Raw genomic sequence first — 20514 nt, 5'->3', positions numbered from 1 at the left:
AAAACCATTTGTAAATACTACTTAAGATGCATTCTTCAATCTCCACAATATAAAATAAAAAGACAATTCATTTTTTTAACACTGAAAAGGTTGAAATATTGCACACATTTAAATAATGCTGTATCATTATTCACCTAGAAGATACCTTGGTCTATTTCTGACTCTATTTCCACTGAAGGCTCCAGCAAGCATTCCTGCTAATTGTTGGCCCACAATTTGAATCCTTTATACTTATTGCAGAAGTTCTAAATTTAAATGTGTGAATTTGCACAAAGGAAGAAAAAGGGTCTTTCATTTAAAATCAGATGGTTAAAACACAGTACATTTTATTTAAATTTTTAAAACCTTAATTGCTCTTTTTTCACTTCTGTAGCACTAAAATTACGCATTTTTTTTACTCTTAATTATTTCCAGAATTTTGCTATGTGAAAACTCATCAGGCCAAAACCAGGTACAACTATGCATTACAAGTTGACTGACTGGAATCAGTCACCTAATCCTAGAGAAATGGCTTGATTATTTTTAATCTTATGTAGATGAACTTTCTGGTACATTTTCAAAACCTTTCTCTTTTTAATTGCAAGACAGAAGACTGGAAGGGCTCTAAGTATGTTTTCCAGGCCCATATCCTTGGTGCTCTTACATAAAAATACCTGTTCAGTGTCCACTGAACTGAAATTCAAGCCATGATCTCACTGTTTCTAAGTGCCAACATCAGCTGGTGTAAAGGGCTGCTACCAGAAGTTTGTTAGTTTTGTGTTCAGGGCAGCCAGAAGAAAGAACAGGGAGCAGGGAGAGGAGAAACTCATGACAAAAGTAGTTTAGCAAGATGACAAACCCTTGAATAAGGACCAGTGCTTCAGTAAAAATGAAATGGAGACATAATCTGGCACTTTTCTTACAGTAAGATAATCATGATTTCCCTACAACAAACATTTGATTCAAATGTTAGGCTAGAGTCAGCTTAATTATGAATCAAAAGAACATCATAAAGGAAATGGAAGGAAAACAATGTATATGGGGGAGGCTAAGCATTCATGTCCTACCAACACCTTCCACACTTAAAACTGCGGAAATAAGTCTGCAGAGTTCAGTTGTTCATGAGGGAAACAGCAGAAAATAACACATGGGAGTAATTCTAAAATTGATATATTCCATATAAATGTAATTAAGCTCCCTGACATTAGATGAGTTCAAATAGAAGTCTTACACACTTCCACGTGCATATTCCAGATCTAAGATCTAAGATAATGAAATAGAAGAATAGGATAGATAGCAAAAGAGAAATCACCACGTAGAAACTATCTGTAGGTTCTATTTACAGAGTGCCTCATTCTTCCCTCACAAAGCACAGACTTCTAAAGGAGTTTTGAAGGGTCATGGTATAATCAGCTGCCAGTGTCAAGGGGAGACAAAAGAATGAAGGTAGTCTTAGATGAATGGGCAAGGGGAATATCAAGCAGTTATTGAATTACAGTGATTCAGTGATTGTTAATGCTGTGATCACCACTCATTCTGAACTTGATTCTGGCAATTGCACATCAAGAGGGATGCAGAAAACTTGAAAGGGGTATATAGAAGACCTAAAAGAATGATAGAGTTCTTGGGACACATGCTTTACCATGAATGGTTGGGGGCACAGCTTAGTGAAAGTAAAGCTAAGGTGGCACTTCCAGACAGTAACCGAGCCATCTCTTGATATTATCTTTCACGAACTAAATCAAAACATTTGAGATAAAGTAAGTCGTATTCAAAACCATATTATTCAGTCTTGCTGACCAGAAGAAAATCAAATTACTATATCTTAGCAAATGAGGTAATAAAAAACAGACTAATTCAGGATGCTATTAAGGGTTTTTAATATTTTTTTTAATATCTGGAACTACTAATGATTTTTGTACATCACTCTTTACAATAGAAAATTAAGAAGGATGGTTTAGCAAAATAATGTGTTGAACTTTGGGAGAAAATTAGTATAAGTAAGTCCTAAGATTGGTGAGGTTTGTTTTTTTTTAACACAACTCAGGTGATTAGTAGCCTTTTTTTACTTGGTATGTATTACAGTAAAGGTTGTGCAGTCAATCTTTGCTGTAACTTTTGGAAGTTTAATTGCACACAGTCTCCTAGCAGAGAGTTCTTTGTGCAATTACCTGAAATTCTCCGGAATTCAGATTGCTAATTCAGAAAAAGCAGAATAGAGGGACATCTATATCAAAAAGACAGCAGGATGGTCTTAGTGAGATGAGATGTTTTCAATTACAGCACATCTAGTGTGGTTTGTCAGCACTTCATAAAGGCATGATAGAGTCCCTTGTAAAATACCTGACTATTTAAATTTTAAATGCTCTTTTATCTTCCTTTTCGATGGGTAGTATTCAAAAAGTATGTGGAAAGTAAAGCAAGAGCTAGTCTTGCAAAAGATAGCCCTGGGATACAAGGGAGAGCTGTGTACTGTATTTGCATAACATGTTGGTCTCAAAGTAGGTTAGACATCTGCTTACCCATTAAGTTTTCTGTAAAAATACTGTTCCCTGTTTGTTCTGTATTAAACCCTTCTCCATTTATATTTTTATGATCTTTAAAAATAAACCTAGAGAAGATGTGTTGTTTTAACAATTAATAAAAACAAACTAGCTAAGGTGCAGAATGGTCCAAGATCAGCCTTCCAGAATTCTTTCAGAAAGAAGAAAGTCAGACTTGATTGAATGGCTCATATTTATTTTTAAAATAATAAGGTTAGAAAAAACAAACATTGTGTGGAAGTGTATGCCCAGCTTCCCTAAAGTTCCACAGAGGTGTATGTTGTGTAAATAGAACTAACATATGCTTAGGAACCGTAAGAAGTCAGGATTCCTATCTGTTAGGCTTTTTCTCTTCATTGTGGCAACTTTTTTTCGTACCACTAACAGAAAATAAATACTTTGTTATGATCAGTAAATATCCCTGTTAATAACCACATTCTTTAAGCCATCTTTGTACTGTATTTCAGTGGTATGCAAGATAGAGCTTTGCTTCAGATGTACAGTAATTTTTAAGCCCCTTTAGGAGATTCTCAGTTTGCTCTAAGAAGTAGATTAAACAAGTTCTGCAGTTCTTCACTATTCATAATATTTTTCATATGTGACAGTGATGCAGTGCTTATTTTAAGAGTCAAAAGCCACAGGTTCAAATCCCCTTAAAGTCAATAGGGAAAATTGCTTGCAATGACTTCTAACTTAGAGCCTGTACATTTTGATTTCTATTTTAGTCATAAAATTTATGTATGAAAATCTAATGCTAAGTGGTTTTTTTACTTTTGATGTAATACAGCATTTTAGTGCTCAGTGAGAGGACATTAAGAATATTCAGTAATACAAATTGCACCTTCCTATGAAAGCAGTAAAAAGTAACAAATATCAGTGGGATGACACACAAAAATACTATCATTTGTATCTAGTATATTCCCAGTCTTTAAAAATATTTAATAACTTGATATAAATATCTGTCTGAGATTATGCCATAAATCTGTATGGCTTCTTATAATGTATTTATTACCATATAAATGAAACATCTTCCAGCAGCATAGTAAACAATATCCCTAACACCTGTCACAATCTTTTCACACATCCTCTCCCCGGGGTGAGAAGCATGTGCAGTACCTGGCCATGTTTTGGTAAAATTTTTGTGTTTAGTTTGGGGCAAGTGTGATGAAGGCATTTATGTTGACAACTCACAATCAATGTATAGTGTTACACAAAATTATTCTGATTATGCTAATTGACCTATAGGCAAACTAGAAACTGAGCTGGATGCTGCTGGCAAGTACTTCATCTGGCACCCAGCCCACTCCTGCATTCTTTCCATCCCTCAGACATGTTGGTCATGTCATACCGTGCACATCTGTATCTGGCCATGGAGAAAGGGACAGCATGTATCTGCTTGTGACACAAATACAGGCTTAGTCACAAGTGTGCATAAACCCCCAACACCTACTCGTACATCACCGGGCAGCACAACAGAAAGGTGGGAAATCACTAATTTTGTTTATTATGTTAGTTTTGTGGGTTAAGCCCAGTGGGCTGGCACCCAAAATTGCACCACATATTGCTCACTCACTCACTCACCCCAAGCCCCTATGAGATGAGGGAAGAGTAAAAGTAGGAAAATTTGGGGGTGTTTAAAAATTTATAAATTGAAGGATAGATAAAAGACGAGAGAAAGGAAGGAAAAGAAGTGGGGCAAAGGTGATCACTGCCCACATCCCACAGGCAGACTGATGAACAGCCAGTTCCACGGAAATGGCAGCTAACATCCCTAAGGCCCCTGTTTTTCCTTATTATGACTGAGCGTGGTGTTACGTGGCATGGAATATCTCCTTGGTTAGTTCAGATCATCTGCCCCGTTGTGTCTTCTCCCAGCATATTGCACCCCAGCAGTCTTCACTGTGGTGGGAGTGAGAAAGAGAGAAGGCCTTGGTGCTGGCGAGCCACGGTTCAGCAATAGGTAGAACCTTGGTGTGCTGTCAGCATTGCTTTGGTCAGGTAACTAAAAGATCACGTGAGCTGCTGGGAAAAAAGTTAATTCTGTCCTAGCCAGGCCCAGTACAGTTATTTACCAGTATCATTTAGGAAGCATTTGAGACTTAAGCTATAAAAAGCTATAGAGAGCATCTGAATAACAAAACATTTTTCAGGAAGGAAGAACACAGTATTTTGTAGATAACCTTGGGGCTTTTGAACAGGTTTCATAGGTCACATGGTGCAGGAGATGAGTATTTCTAACTCAGACTGAGAAGGAAATCCACACAAAAAATATATTCAAGGTACATATTTGTGTGTCCCACTGAAGTTGCTCAAGAATTGAAAGAATTGAAAAATAAGAATTTATGTTTGTCTTGGACAAAAGTTTGTATTTAGGTCAGTAAGTACTTTGTTTCATTCCTTTTACTGCAGCAAACAGATGACTTATACAGTTGTACCCATTACATAACTCTCAACTTTCTCTAACTAGAGTATCAATTTTCTTGTGCAGGAGCCTTTTGGATGTTTTGACTAAATGTCTTATGTTTCTGCCTACTCCTGTCTAACATAATGCATTCCTTTTTTAGAGAAATGAGATCTGAAACATCATATTTGGCATTAGTCTCTGGTGGAACTGAATTTTTTGCTGGAATCTACCGAGTTTTGCAGGTTTACTCTCAGTGCTGTTTTGGGAATAGAGAGAAAAAAGGTTGCTGTTATTTTTGTTGACACAGAGTCTGTAGGGATGTAAGCAGTCTAGTAGTTGTCTTTACATAACAATGTTTGAATATTGTGTGAAAATTTTATTCTTTATTCTTTATTCTTTATTCTTTATTCTTTATTCTTTATTCTTTCCTCATCTCTGCTCACATGCTAGTGAAGTGAGTCACTGACTCCACAGTGAAGCAGAGAGTTTGCTTGAGTGCTTATGAAGTACTGGAAGTAGTTTAGACAGAATAGAAGGTACTTAGAGTGTCTAACCATCCTGGGTTTGGGAGGTGTGAGGAAGAAAAAAAGAACAGAAATTTGGCAGTCTCAAATGAGCAGTTTCTGCCTGTGCAGTGATCACAACCTAAGCAAACATAACAAAACACCCTTGGGACTATAATGCAATCTTTGTGTCTTTAGGACTGAGAGGTGCAACAGAGCAGTAGAGCAGAGGACCACTTCAGTTCTGAATAGTCCTCAGGCTTCCAGCACACTTGCACTAGATAATGACTGCAATTTTCTCACGTAAGAATTACAGGAGTTACAAGCATTGACACTTTGTTCTCCCAGTTATCAGTGCACTGTGGACACTGGTGGCATCTTTTATTTGATGTCTTCACCCCTTGTTATTGGGAGATTGTGGTGCTTGTGTGTGTGTGGAATGAGAGTAGTTTACAAGCACATTTCTAACCATGCTGCAAACAGTGCAATGATGGAGATGTTATATTTAAACCTCACTGCAGAGTGAATCTGTAACAACATTCTTCTATTTCCAACCAAAAATACTTTCAGTTAATTACAAACATAAAATGAGACAGTATTTCTGTTTCAGTGATTATTAATATTAACTGCTGCTTTGTAAATGAGCGTAACTGTGCATTTTTATTTCCTTTTTAATAAGTAATGTATAGCTGTAAAATACTATATCAGCACTAGATGTGTATTAACAAACAATCTCTTCATGACAGCAAAGGTAAAAGTACATTTAAATACATCATAGAGACGTAAAAATAACTTGTTTTATGATGTTATTGTGTGGGATTAGGCTGTGTAAACGGCAATATTCATGTTCATGAGATGTTTGATAATATGAAAAAGAAAGTTGAGTTGATGGGTCTGAATCTTTGTCATCTTAAGTGATCATTTGCTCTTGCTTCAAACCAAATTCAAAAATGCAGTTAAAACACAAAGTTCTGTTTCAGTTGCAAGCATATAAAATTTTGTATCTATAAATACACAGACACATACTATATAAGGCATGAAGTTCTGAAGAATCCATCTTTTAATCTTCAAATATTTTATCTTGCAAAATGTTTTACTTGCCTCCATATGCTGAAAATTTGAGACTTAACTCTTAATTTTTTACCAATCCTGTTCTAAAACTATCTGCCAATATCTTGGTTATTTTCAGGAGCTGGTATCAATAGCAGTATGAGGCAAAATGTAGGTTAAGTGTTCAGTATGGCTATTTTTTTTAAATAAAATCTCTCACCTCAGAGATTAGGTGTCTGGTTTAAATGCATGTCAAATTAACATTCAGATGAAGACTAATGTTGTGATTAATGCATTGTATTGGAATTTGAGAGTTGGAGGTTTAATTCCTAGGCAGTCATTTCTTCCTGCATGGCTGATATCAAAAATTTATTAGGAAACAGCTAGAAATATTTTAGTCTTTGTGTAAAACAGGCTCAGTAACGCATCCTTTTCTTAACACAGTTTATGTTGGAGACTTTTTAGAGCAGATGGGCTCTCAAAAGGGTATGTTTCCACTGCAGCTGAAGGTATTAGCTGAATGGATATATTTGGATATATTTGCTCTAAATGTAATCTAGCCAGTTTTATTAAATACCAATAAAAACAGTGTTAGGTGTTTCAGTAAATGGGACCCAGCTTGCCCTGGACCTTGTGTGACTAGATTATGCTGATACAGCTGTTCACTTCCATTATTAATGGGGCTAGCTAGTTCAAAGAATAGATCTGCTTTTCCCTTCCAAAAACCAAATTGTTTTCGTTTTATCAACTTTTGTCTTACTCCTTTTGCCAAATACTGCAGTCAACCTTTAGATTTTCTTCTGATTTATTTTCTTGTAGAGACAAGCACTTTCCATCCTCTGTCTTTCCTTGGCCCTCCCTGTCCCAAGATACAGACTCTTCCTTTATGCACAGAAGACCAAAAGGCACACCTCTGTGCTTATTTTGCTCAATAGAGCTCTTTTACTGGGCAATACTAGTTGACAGTTGCCCCAGAATTCCCAAGGTGTATGATTTCCTTCATGCTTTCACAAAAGCAAAAAATAGACATAATTAAAGCTTGAGTCCATAGATTTTTCCCAGATTTCCCTAGAGCTGGATCGTGGTAATGCATAGCCTGGACCCTAAAGTTGGCTGCCCTCATTCTCATCCTGAACCACACCTGACAGTGAGCCTGTTTCCAGCCTGAATTACCCACTTCTGAAATGGCATTCTCCTCTAGGACAATCGTGCTGTAGGTGTTCTAAAGTCAAGTATTGAACTGAATATAAAACTTTGTTGATCGAGTAGAGTTCTGTATTGTGAAAGGACATCTGCAATTTGAGATTGTTGAATTTTCCTCTTCAGAAGGATTTAGACTCCTGTTACATAAATAACATGGAGTAACATCTCTACCCCAAAGCCATACTGTTTTAAAAACACAATTATTTTTCTGGAAGCGGAATTTGTTCATCAGATTTTGAGTTAAAATTCGGTGCCTCTGCAAAATGTAGCTACCCAAAGAAGGAGGAGAATGCAGAAGGGAGATGAGAAATAGAAAAACTTGAATGAAGGGAAAAATGAGGGAAGTTGGGACATGCAAAGCAGCCATAACCCAGTTTAACAGGACTGTGTATTTTGCTATTATGCACTATTCCAGGAAGCTTACTATAAGGGTAGCTTTGTCCTTAAATTGCTAAATAGTAGTTTTTTCATAATTTAAATTTTTAGATGTGTCATGGAGCAAATGGGAATGGACACAAAGCTGCTGTGCAATATGATACTGATCTGTACTGATTTTTAGGAAAAGCCAGTGGCTTTTGTTTAGTTGACATTATGATGCTCAGCATAGTGGATCCCACAGGGTAATGTAGACTAGGAGGTGACAGAGCCAGTGCAGGCTTGGGTGTATCCCTAGTAACCATGCTGCACACTCAGGAGAGACCAATGTCATGGTGTGAGACCAGACCCCAGCACTCACCGTGGTATTCACCTCTGATACAGGTCAGACTCAGCTGGGGTAACTAACATTTTATACACTTTCTGTTTGCAGGTAGCCTAAAACTGCATGAAGTGAGCATTAATTGAGTAATTCTAGTTAGTATTTCACAGAATCCCAGAATCACTGAGGTTGGAAAGGATCTCTGGAGCTCATCTCTTCCACCTCCCCTACTTAAAGCAGGATAAACAGAGGAGATTACTCGTGACCTTATCCAGTTTGGTTTTGAAAGTCTTCAATGATGGAGGCTCCACTGGGCAAACAATCCAGTGTTCCAACAACCTCACGGTAAAAATCGCCTATTTCTGATGTTTAAGTGGAATTTCCCGTGTTTCAATACATGTCCATTGCCTCTTGTCCTTTCACTGGGCACCACTTAGAAGATTCTTTCTCAGTCTTTTTTACTCCTTCTTCCATCAAGAATTTACAGACAGTAAGGTCTCCCCTGGCCCTTCTTTCCTGCAGGCTAAACACTCCCAGCTCTCTCTCTCCATCTGTCCTTGTGTAGATAGATTCTGCATTTGTTCACCTTCACAATAGATTTTTTTTTTCTTAATATTTAAATGGGATTTCCTATGTTTCAGTTTGTGTCCATTGCCTCTTGTCCTGTCAATGGACAATACTGAGAAGTCTCTTGCTCTGTCTTACTTATTTCCCCCATCAGGTGTTTATACACATTGCCTAGAACCTGCTCTGAGCAAGGCTAAACAACCTCAGCTCTCTCAGCCTCTTCTCATATGACAGAAGCTCCAATCCCTTAATCACCTTAGTGGCTGTTCAAGCACTTTGTATGATAAAAACGTGAACAGAGGGGAGAAAATTACGTGCCAAGAGTAGCATGTACCTTTCACTTTTTATAGTAAATATTTGCATCTTCTCTGCCTAATGTTTCTGTGTTCTGCGGTTTTGAAAAAATACACTCATTGAAGAAGTAGGAATCTCCATTACCTTTTGTCTGTGCTAAATAAATTACAGTATTCTTGTAAGTGGCCACAAGTTTATTGTTCTTTGGCCATTAAGTGCCATTTAAATTGGCTCCTGTTTACATCAGTGGCAGTGATCTGGACAATGACACCATTGAAAGGTCATGTTCATAGCAAGGATGTTTGCTCTAACAAATGAGTGAAATTGACTTTTATACTGAGTAAAAATTGTATGCAAAGATTTGGACAGGTGTTCCTAGAATCCAGACAAACTATGGAGCTGCTATTTCCTTCTTCAAAAAAGTGACTGGATTTAATCTATCTACAATGAAACAGTATACTTTCCATTTCTCTTCTTCATGGTTATCTTTGATATGTGGTTTTGTTAGCACCACATTATTTGTACCAAAAGCACTAGTTTTCAGGAGTATTATTGAGTCTCTCTACTGAAATTCATTAGCTTGTCCTTATTGACTGAGGGACACTAATAAAAAACAGGATTATAAGAAAGCAGTTTCAGTACCTCATCTTGACAGTTTTCAACTGTTCTTGAGTTTTTTGTACTATTCACTGGTATATAAAGAAAAAGGTAAGGGAAAGGTATTGCTTCACTGGTACAAATGTGAAGAAAAACAGATGAAAGGAAGAAAATTGTACAATAGATTTTAAAGATATCAGCTGAAACTGTAAATTGCCAGTCTGTGTTTGAAAGTATCTCTTTTAGATATATTTTGTAACAATGGTTTCTGTCATGATTTAGGTAAGTTGATGCATAATGGAAGACATAGCCCCCAAATACATATTTTAGTTCCTGACTGATAGAGGGTTATGTTGGTACCAGTGTTTCTGACAAGTTTAAAAGACACGGGATAAAACACTAGACAGAATTCCAGATTTCTCAGCAGGAAAAATGTAAATCGCCTTAATTTTATTCCTACTGAGCTGTGGCAACTGAGGTCTTGTATTTAAATGTGAATTATTAAATAGACAGCATGATTATGATAGGAGCAGACTATGTGTTACTTGTATCAATAAGTTCTCATAAGCCAAATACCTTGTCAAAGTTTCATATTCCCATCTATGCATTTGCAATAAAGGGAAATAATTTTAAGAGTATTATGGCTTTTATTCTTAAAAGCTTCCCAAGGAGATTAGATTAAGGAATGGAGTGAGATTTGCCATATAAATTGATAGGTGAAACCTTCTAGCTTTACGCCTCTAGAACCTAAAGTTACTACAGCACTGAAGAAAATAGTCACATCTAAAAAAACTCAGTAAAATGCATGCAGATTGTAGTAATGTAGAAAGGTCAGAAATTGGATATCTTTAGCATAGTTTATAATTTGCTTTAGAAAACCATTCTTGAAATGTATTTAACATTTACAGGAGCTCAGTTCGTTACAAAATGTGAAAAATTCTGCAAGTAAAAATGTTTAGGGTAAGTTTGTGCTTTTTCAAGTGTGTTGGTACAGTGAAAAGAAAAGGCAGCTGGCAACCTGAAGCTGAGCTATTATATCTGTGATAAATCTCATAGAATCTCTTAGTGTTTGACAGTCACTATAGAATTTGGAACTCTTGCAATACAGATTAGAAATAGCAGCGAGGTATGAAACAATAATAAAGAATGATGTATGCTCTCTGCTAATTTTATACACCTTTTTAAGATGTAAGGAGGTGACTGTTACATAATATCTGTACATTGCTGCATGGACTTCCACACTAAGCTTGATGAAAGCTGTTAATCACGCATTTTAATGAGGACTGTAGGCTTGCATGGACTCTGGGCATGCATAGTGAAGCAAGATAGTGAAGATGTTTATACAATCCAGGCCTAAAGATGTAATATAAATATAGTTAACCTGCCACTTAAGTATAGATATCCTTGCAGGGGAATGTAGTGAGTTTAGCAAGATTGTGATTCTTTTTGAGGAGGAAATAAAGATCTGTTTTTCTGTATATAAAGCAAGATTCTTAATACAATGATCCAATTTGTACGTTTTTCAAATGTTCTCATTAAGTGCCATTATATATTTAAGGACCAAAGCAGATACTTTTTTTGTTTTATTCAAACATCTTGATCTCTAGAAGGGCTTTGCCTGTACTGGTATGCCTAAGAATTCATTTTAGACTCAAAAGCATGTAATCTCCTGAAGTATTAGCTACATTTCTCACCAACATTTTCTTCCTACAGAATTTTCTAGCAAAGTAGTCTACAGTCATGTCTAGTTTATGAGACTGGACAAGTTAGAAATGTGAAAATGAGCTTCAGCAGACAGTACAATTTTCTAAAAGCAGGATTGTGTATATTCTTTGTATTCTGAGAGGGACTCAGCCCTGCTCTGTTGAGAGCCCTAAAAACAGGGAGTCCAAACTGCCACATCATACTCAGCTAAAAGCCACATGATCTCATTAGCACTGCACTGAACCCAGACTTCTAAGTACTACAGGAGGAAGTTCAAGATGCAGGGATCGTAAACATGGTCTCACAGTTTTTGGTTGATTTTGTGCTCAATCTAATTAAATGCACATAAACCAAGAATATGCTGTTTACATGCAGGCAGAGTCTGAAGGCCAGGATTTTGTAACTGCAAAAAAAAAAAAAAATCAAACTTATTTTGCATAAACAAACTTGAGAATTGTTTTATACATCTTTTCTTTAGAAAACTCAGTGATGATAATGTCAGATGCTGACACCATTTATGCAAACTTTTTTGGTTTTGTGCAGTCATGGAACTGAGGTTGGGCAAACCAGCAGTCAACTTCCTAAGCTAATGACACTGCAGAACTGGCAGATGATGCCAAGTTATGGGCTGATTGCTCACTTGAGAATAGGTTCTGGCTAGAATCCTGAGTTTGTCTCTCCTCAAAACTAGCACATTATTCACATGAAGAATCACCTAAATATATCAGTTTTGCTTAGTTTTTTCCATTAGTATAGTGGATAAAAATTATTAGATTTCAAGATAATGCTTTCAGTGAAATGTTATATGGAGTGACTCTCATTTGTTAATGTGAACTGTTACAAACATCTAAAATACGTGAAGAACTTTTATTTTTGCTTTTTCTTATGGAAATTTTTAAATCTAACTCAGTAGGCCAAATTCCACAGTGACTATAGTCATATGATTGGATGGACAGGATCACATGGAAAATGTTGCTGCACAGACCTTGACTCTATGTATACATATATATGCTAAATTGCTGTCAAAAAAGATCATAGAAGGATGTGAAGCTTGGTATCTCAGTCTGCGCCCTATTTTCTCTTAGTTTATCCAGAACAAACATTCCCTATTTTACAAGTTAGATTCAAATTCACAAGTATCTGTGTTAGGTTTTCTCCAATGAAGCTGACTGTTTTAATGGGCTGACAAAGTGACATTTCCCATGAATGAGTCCCATGCAGTTCAAATGAAATGGAGTCCATCCAACAGTGTGTTATTAAGTTGAAGGTTTTATTCTTGAGAGAGATGGAAACAGAACTCCTGTTGAAAATTGATTGAAGTAGAGTAGTTAACTCCCTAAGACATTGTGAATGTCAGTAATTTCTCTTGTAAAAGATGAAGCAATTTGGTCTCTACTTTTCTACTTCCTTTCAAGCCTCTTTGTTTTCTGGTTCTGCCATCATAACAGACATGAGTAGATTTGTTGAGGAATACTTTTGCTGAGCTTATTGACATTTTGAATTTGTTTTGACTTAAGATCTAGTAGCAAGTCTTGTTTTTAATTTGCAGTGCAAGTTGATTGCATAATTGTGAAGCTGTTTGACATATGTGATACAATTTGATTTGCATTCCTGCCAGTTTTCAACTGTAAGAAACAAAATCTGTTAGTAACAATTGTGGTCGGAATCATTGGAGGCTTCTTACAGTTTGTTTTCATTGTGTTCATTTGTCTTTTAATTTCATGGAAATTGAGAGATGACACTCTGTAAAACTATTTGAAGACTTCAGGTAATTGTTTAGCTGAGGTGTATATGTTGATGTAAGTGGCTTTGATAATTTAAGGGGAAAAAAAGAGTGGGAAAAATATCTATTATATATAATAGGTATTTTTATATATTATAGGTATAAAATGCAGTATAGAATGGAAGAGGACATACATTACTGACAGAAACAAGGATTTTTTTAAAAGTAATAGAATTATAGCAAGTAGCCATTGGTTGTTTTGTGAAAATGCATAGACTACATTGTGACTTGATTAGCAAACTGGAAACCTATGTTCATACTGTTATGGAAATACTTTTCCCCTGGAAGGATAGATACATCGAATTGGCAAAGTGTTTTCTCTATGACTTACAGATCCTGGAAGTCTGTGGAGGAGACACAGTCTTGCCCATGCAGACAACAGCTGTTTAAGGCTGGCCTGTGCATGAGTACAGCACTGGAATTTTTCTGATAATCACTGATCATCTGAGTGTCACCAATTGTTTTATTTTTTTCCATTGTGGAGTAGCAGGGAGACTTGAAGTAGCATTAATTCCAGAGCAGATCTTCTCTGGAGAAGCCTCAGAATAAGCAGGTGATACTAATGTAGAGAGCAGAGTAAAAGGAAACTGAACTGGCAGAAGCATATAATCAGATGGCAATAGGTAAAATAGTTAAGAAGTATTGGAGATTATACAATAATAGAAATGGCAACACAGGTGTGATTTCCATTAATTCAGAGACAGTCTAAAAAGCTCTCCAGTAGAAGTGAAGTAAATGGCCGGAGACCAAAAACGTAATTCTGATGATGTGAGATGTTCGTGGTTCAGGGAGAACAACTGATTAAGAACCAAGGCAATTGTTTCAAATTATGCATCTTTAAGATGTTACCAAAGCACACCACCATTACTTGCTCTACTTACACAGACTTGCTAGCTTCTGTACTTATACAGAATTGTTAGAAATTTATATAAAGCATAGGACTGTAAAAGACTGCTTTGGTCATGCCCTGTGGTTCTCCACAATTACAGGCAACTCTGAAATAATGCCTGCTCCATTGCAGCCTACAGAACATACCAAGAACCACAAAACTTTTTTTTCAATACCCTATAAAAAGGTGAAGGAGATGCAGCACAGCAGACCAAAGTGCATGGAAGTTAGCATGCCATGAGATAAAACCAGGAGAGGTTGAGGATACCACCAGTGTTTTAGTTGCCCAGAGATCCTAACTCCACCACGGATCATTGGTTTTTAACCAAGCACACAGGCAAATGGAGGCACAGAAGCATCTTGGTTTTATATCTTGTAAACCTCCTGCCGTTGCATCGCTCCCTGTGAGCAGTCTCTGATGCTTCAAAGGCAAACCGCACTTCACCAAAAATTGATTACCTATGAAAAAAACCAAACAACTGTTGTGGAACAATACAAGGTTTTATACAATAACAAAGAATCTTTGCCTTTAAAGCCAAAATAATGTCAGTTAGGTCATTCTCACATGAAGAAGCATCTTGGCTACATGGCCGTCTATACCTGTACCATGCTTTAAAAACCCCAAACAAACCAGAAAGCAACAGCTGATCACAGTTCACACATTGGACACTGGGTTAACTGAATAGACAATTTGGTCACTAAAATTTTGTAAGTTTGTCTCACTTCCTCCTGGAAGTTTCTGGATATGTTTGTGTCTGATACATGTAATCATGCCTGTTAAAACTATTCTTCAAAACAAAAATCCAAAACAGTGACAAAATAATCAAGGAAACAGAAGGAAAACACCTTTTAAAAATACGCCCATCACACTTAATTCTTAAATCTACTGCTGCTTTTACCTGAAAAGTTTGGATTCTGCTGAGATAGATTGGTGGTTTTAAATTTGCAATACCTCTGAAGATTATAACCACAGTTCTTAAATTTGTTGTTTCCAGGGAGGTATGTCAAACTGGTCCCAAGATCTTCACTCAGTATGTTTAATGGTCAGTTGATAATATGTTCCAAACCAGATATTTTTTCCCTTCAACCTCTGCATACAAGTGACTAAAGTTAAATTGTCTCCTTCATGCTTGTGACAATTTCTACTCAATTTTGTTTCAGAGTTATGATTTCTTTTCCTTGCACTGGCAGTCTCCCTCTCCCACTGCTATGACCTTGTTTCTTGTTTTCTCTTTCCCTAGCTGGGAAGAGACAGTGTGTGCTATGGCTGACCAGTATTCTACTGTGCTAAGGAAATGTTTAACAATACAGATCTGCTCATCTTTCCCTTGCCAGAGTCAGTTATTTGATTCTCTCTTCTTTACTAGCAGCCAATTATTGTAAAGTCTGTAGGAACTTACTTTACAATTTCTCTTACTTTTTAGAAGTTCCTGGAATTTAGTTGAACACAATTGGAACACTGTGTGACACAATTTTACCTTTCCCTTGAAGTGTTTCTTGAATGCATTTTTCTTGTTTACGTATTTGTCAATGGCCTAATAATACAGATGTTGGCCTTTTGCAACCTGCTTTGCTACTTTACTTTAGGCTATAAAAGAAGAGTAAGCATTAAGAAATCCTCTATATATCCCAGAAGTGCTATTATGTGCTAATATATGGCTTCTTATAGAGAGACCAGTAGGGATGAAGAAAAACCCTCATGGTAGAAATGCAAAAACCTCATTGCTGATCATTTTCACTAGTGAGTGATGGGGATAAGAATAGCCTAATTCCTATTGTTTCCCATCAAATCAAAGGCAGTCTTCACACTGAGCATAATACTATTTTTTATATGATAAACAGTGTTACTACTCTTTGCCTAAAAAGCAAAGATGTCACATGATCCCAAGATTATGGCAAAGACTTTGGTAATGGCAGTAAGAGCTAAGTTTACTTGCTGCTAGTTAATTATTCATATATATGAGAAAGTATACACGATGGAGCAAGGAAAATTCCAACTGGACCCAAATAAATTAATGCACAATGAGGATAGTCAGGGGTTGAGACAGGTTGCCTGGAGAGGTTGTATAATTGCCATCCTTAGATATACTCAGACTTTCTTTGGATGAAGCCCTGAGCAATCTGAATTAACTACCATTAGATCTGCTTTGAGCAAAGATGATGTCCAAGGTCCTGCCAACCCAATTAGTGTTCTATTCTAGATAATTTTCTACTTGATTGGGAATTTAACACTGGAAATAAGATATCCCAGAGTGGTTATATGTGATCTCTTCTTCCTACCTGAGTAAATTTGAAGTAATTTGCCTGCAGTTTGAGGGAGGTTGATCTTCCTCTCTGTGCAGCACTGATGAGGTGACATATGGAGTGCTCTCTCCAGTTCCCAGAACAAGACGGACATGAAGCAAGTCTCAGGGCCCCAAAGATGTTTAAGGGATTGGAGCATTGTTTATGTAAGGAGAGGTTGGGAGTTTGGGGACTGCTCAGCTGGGAAAAAAAAGTCTCAAGGGGATCTTTTCAGCATATATAATTCCTTGATGGGAAGGAATGAAGATATAGAAGTCAAACTGTTCTCTGTAGTGCCCACTGACAGGAAAAAAAGTAATGGGTACAAATTGAAACACATGAAATTCTATCTGATAACAAGAAAACTTTTTTTTTACTACGAAGGTGATCAAAAACTGGAACAGATTCCCCAGAGAGTGTACAGCCCCATCTGTGGAGATAATCAAAACCCAGCTGGATACAGTCCTGGACAATCTGCTTTAGCTGACCCTGCTTGAGCAGACAGGTTGGATTAGATGATCTCAAGAGGTGTCTTCCAACCTAAGGAATTCTGTGAAGTTTTCAAGTTTTTAAAAGCTGTAGAATGGCACGTCTATCAGATGTCTGGAGAATCAGTATTCAGTGAAGGTGAATACTGTGGTTCTCTCTAAATGTCATCCAGATTGCTACAGAATTTCTATTAAGAAAAGTAGGGATTTTTTGTTTTGGTAGTTTCCTAGTTCAGATGTGCATCAGTAATTCTTCCATTTACAAAATACAAGTAACTCTTAGGATGACTGGAGGGTAGTTGGAGATTTGGCTAGAAACAGACTCCAGAGTATCTCAATAGGGAGGTAACATTGTACCAATGTGGATCTTCTTGCAAAGTTAGAATTATTCACTCATTTAAAATGTTGCTGAGAATTTGGCTTTATTGACCGATGTTTATTTCATCTCTGAAATTTACTTGGGAGCTGACATCAAACATTGGTATATTTCAAAAAATATTAGAACTGCTTGAATGAAATGCTTGGAGTTCACAAGTTCTTGTGTGTCCTAGCTGTTCCTTTAAAAAGATATATTTTATTCATATTAAAGTAAGTAATTACTCTGTTTCACATCCAGTAGTTCTTTAGGGATTTCAAGAAACTACTCCTCAAGGTTGATCATGCTTAGAAAGTAGCCTTTATTTTCTATGTGTTAGGAAAGCTTATATATGTGAAAAAAGGACTTGGCTTTTAAAAAAAGTAAGCACTGTGTTAGAGGACACTGAGGACTGCTGAGTAAAAGTCAAAAGTTTAAGAAACACAGAAAAATGAGAGCATCTGTATTTTCATCACTCATTTGAGGGCTATAATCACCCTCTCTGTCATACCATGTTTCCTGTCACTAACACACGACATATATTTATTCTGATGAGCTCCGTTCATTTCTTAATTCTGTTTCTTTCATAGTATGAAATGACTGCCTTGTTTGATTCAAGCACTATTCTTGTTATCTTTGAACTACTATAAGTAGATCAAAATGCTCACATCACTTATATGGACCTGTATTTTTAAATAAACCTGTTGTATGCAATGCTGGGAGTTAGCTATCTTTGAAATTATAATTAATTCATAAGCACTTATTAACATAATTTGTTTCCTGATGATATAAAGCATAAGTATTTAAGAATCTACTTTCCTCTGATAATGAAATGTGAGCTTCTTCTGTGCTGCTTCTCATTTGCTCTTTATGTTGTGGTCTGGAAAGGTGCTGAAAGCCTCAGCTTTCATCACCTTCAGTCAGCATCTCATAAATACAAGTTGGTACCAGCAGGGCTGAGTTCCTGCACTGTGGAGAGATGAGGCAAGAATTTGTCATGTACACTATCACTTACCTGGCATGGGACTGGTTGTCCTTAAAAGAGGGACTTCAGTATGACTTATGGGAATCAATACCAGCTGTGTATGTTTGCAAGTATCCCAACTGCTGTGTGAGCATTACTGCATGGGCTACACAGTATAATAAAGGACATAACTGAGTTTTTAAATGTGATTGAATAGAATATCATGTGTCCATTACTGTGTAAATATGAGCCTAGCTGATTAATTCGTTTAGAAAATGTTGGGTTCTTTTATTTCAAATGGGACACTTGATAAACTATGCTTTGAAATCTCACTTAGAATACAGTTTAGTATTAAAACAAGCCTTACCAGATGCAGTGATTTGGAAAGAGCCAGGAGAGCATCAGCAGTTGCTTGTTTTAAATGCATGTATATAAGTTTAGTAATGCTGTATCAAACTACATTGGAGCAGCGCCACTCTTACGCACATTATGAAATACGTCGATTTCTACTAAACTGAGTGAAGGGGACTAAAGAAAATATTCCCATGAGATATGTATAGTTTTTGTTGTCTCTTTCTCTGTTTAGCGTTCTTTAGCCTGTGACTTGTCTGAGTGTGCTTTATGGTATAAAAATGCAAACAACGGTTAACAGTAGAAAGCCAAAATCATCAAAACACAACTCTGTTAAACTATACTGAATCCTGGGGTGCATCAGGCACAGCATCACCTGCCCATCAGCAGAGGTGGCTGTCCTGCTCTGCTCTGCACTGGTGCAGCCTCACCTCGAGTGCTTGGGAAAGTTCTGGCCACCTCAACATGAGAAAGATCTAAAGCTGTTAGCGAGTGTCCAAAGGAGGGCTATGAAGATAGTGTGGGGCCTAGAGGGGAAGCCTTACAAGCAGCAGGCAGCTCAGTAGTCTGCAGCTTCCTCCTGAGGGGAAGTAGGGGGCCAGACACTGATCTCTTCTCTCTGGGGACCAGTGACAGGACACGAGGGAATGGCCTGAAGCTGAGTCGGGGGAAATTTAGGCTGGATATTAGGAAAAGATTCTTCACCAAGAGAGTGGTTGGGCACTGCAACAGGGTCCCCAGGGAAGTAGTCTCAGCACCAAGCCTGACAGAGTTGAAGAAGCAGTTAGACAATGCTTTCAGGAATGTGGTATGATTCTTGGGATGTTCCTGTACAGGGCCAGGAGTTGGACTTTGATGATCCATGCGGGTTCCTTCCAACTTGGGATACTCTATGATTCTATGCTGCTTCAAAAGATTTTTAGCTATATAAACTTCTGTTCATGTTGTGGAGAAATAACCTCATAGAAGATTAACATTTTATCAGGAAAAATCATTCACATTCTGTTGAATTGCTCTGTGTCTGGTTTATCATGCATTCATCATTTCACTGTAACTTTAATTGTAGCTGTTTTTGATGCACCTGACTCAGACTAGCAATTGAATTGCTGTAAATGGAGATCTATTGCCTGGTAAATATTACAGCAGTAGGAGTGGATGGCAGAAACAGGCCAAAGTTATTAAAGCCTTCTGCTGTTGCAGCACTTACACAAGGATGAAAGGGAAAGTGCACTGGAGGGCCAGTGCAAAATGAGCATTTATTTCGAAATGCGGAACAGAAAAGCAAAGACCTAAAACAGTCGCAGGTAATGTGGTGGCATTGCAGCTGATACAGGAAACGTCTCCTTATGTTTCTGTCATTACTGTTCAAAGCGGTATAAAAGAAATTTTCTGTAAATAATACAATTGGGAAATAAAGGGAGCATTAGTTTTATGGATAATTACCTGGTAATATGATGGATTTCTGTGACTAGGGGGGCAAAAAGCAGATGCACTGAGCCACGGAGACAGCTTTCACTCGTGCTAAGCCGCTGGCTAGTTGGTCCCGGTTCGAGGAAATCTCACGTATTTTCATGGGATTTGGGCTAACTTACTGCAGTGTTTAGTGTTTGCGGGCTGGAGAAATGGGTTTAACTTTCACCCTTCCACGGGCAGAAGCTGAAGTTATTTTTCAGAAACGGCGCCGGTGCTCCAAGGATGTATGCCGGGCCGAGGGCGCGGGCCGGGCGCCGCTCCTGCTCTTACCTGGGGCCGGCAGCGCCGCCGCCCCGCTCCCGTCCGGCCGCCGTGCGCGGGCAGCCCGCGGTGCGGGGCAGCGCAGGGCTCCGGCCGCCGCCGCCCCGAGCGGCGCTGCGGGCTGTGG

The 20514-nt window shown here is 37.6% G+C and overlaps 1 protein-coding gene and 1 long non-coding RNA gene across 4 annotated transcripts in view; one reads left to right on the top strand and one right to left on the bottom strand.

The window, feature by feature from the left end:
- Positions 1-20514, top strand: part of PCGF5 (polycomb group ring finger 5) — a 65885-nt gene that overhangs the window by 10481 nt on the left and 34890 nt on the right. The gene's annotated exons all lie outside the window — the stretch shown is intronic.
- LOC116447028 lies at positions 9418-20418 on the bottom strand. The gene is made up of 2 exons (XR_004241471.1): positions 20097-20418; positions 9418-14671 (listed from the first exon to the last, which is right to left on the bottom strand). It is a non-coding gene; the product is annotated as an uncharacterized LOC116447028 (long non-coding RNA).

This window comes from Corvus moneduloides, chromosome 8, assembly GCF_009650955.1.
Source record: "Corvus moneduloides isolate bCorMon1 chromosome 8, bCorMon1.pri, whole genome shotgun sequence".
Lineage (NCBI taxonomy): Eukaryota > Metazoa > Chordata > Aves > Passeriformes > Corvidae > Corvus > Corvus moneduloides.
The sequence above is the reverse complement of the archived record's forward strand: the minus strand, read 5'-3'. Positions and strand labels throughout refer to the sequence as shown.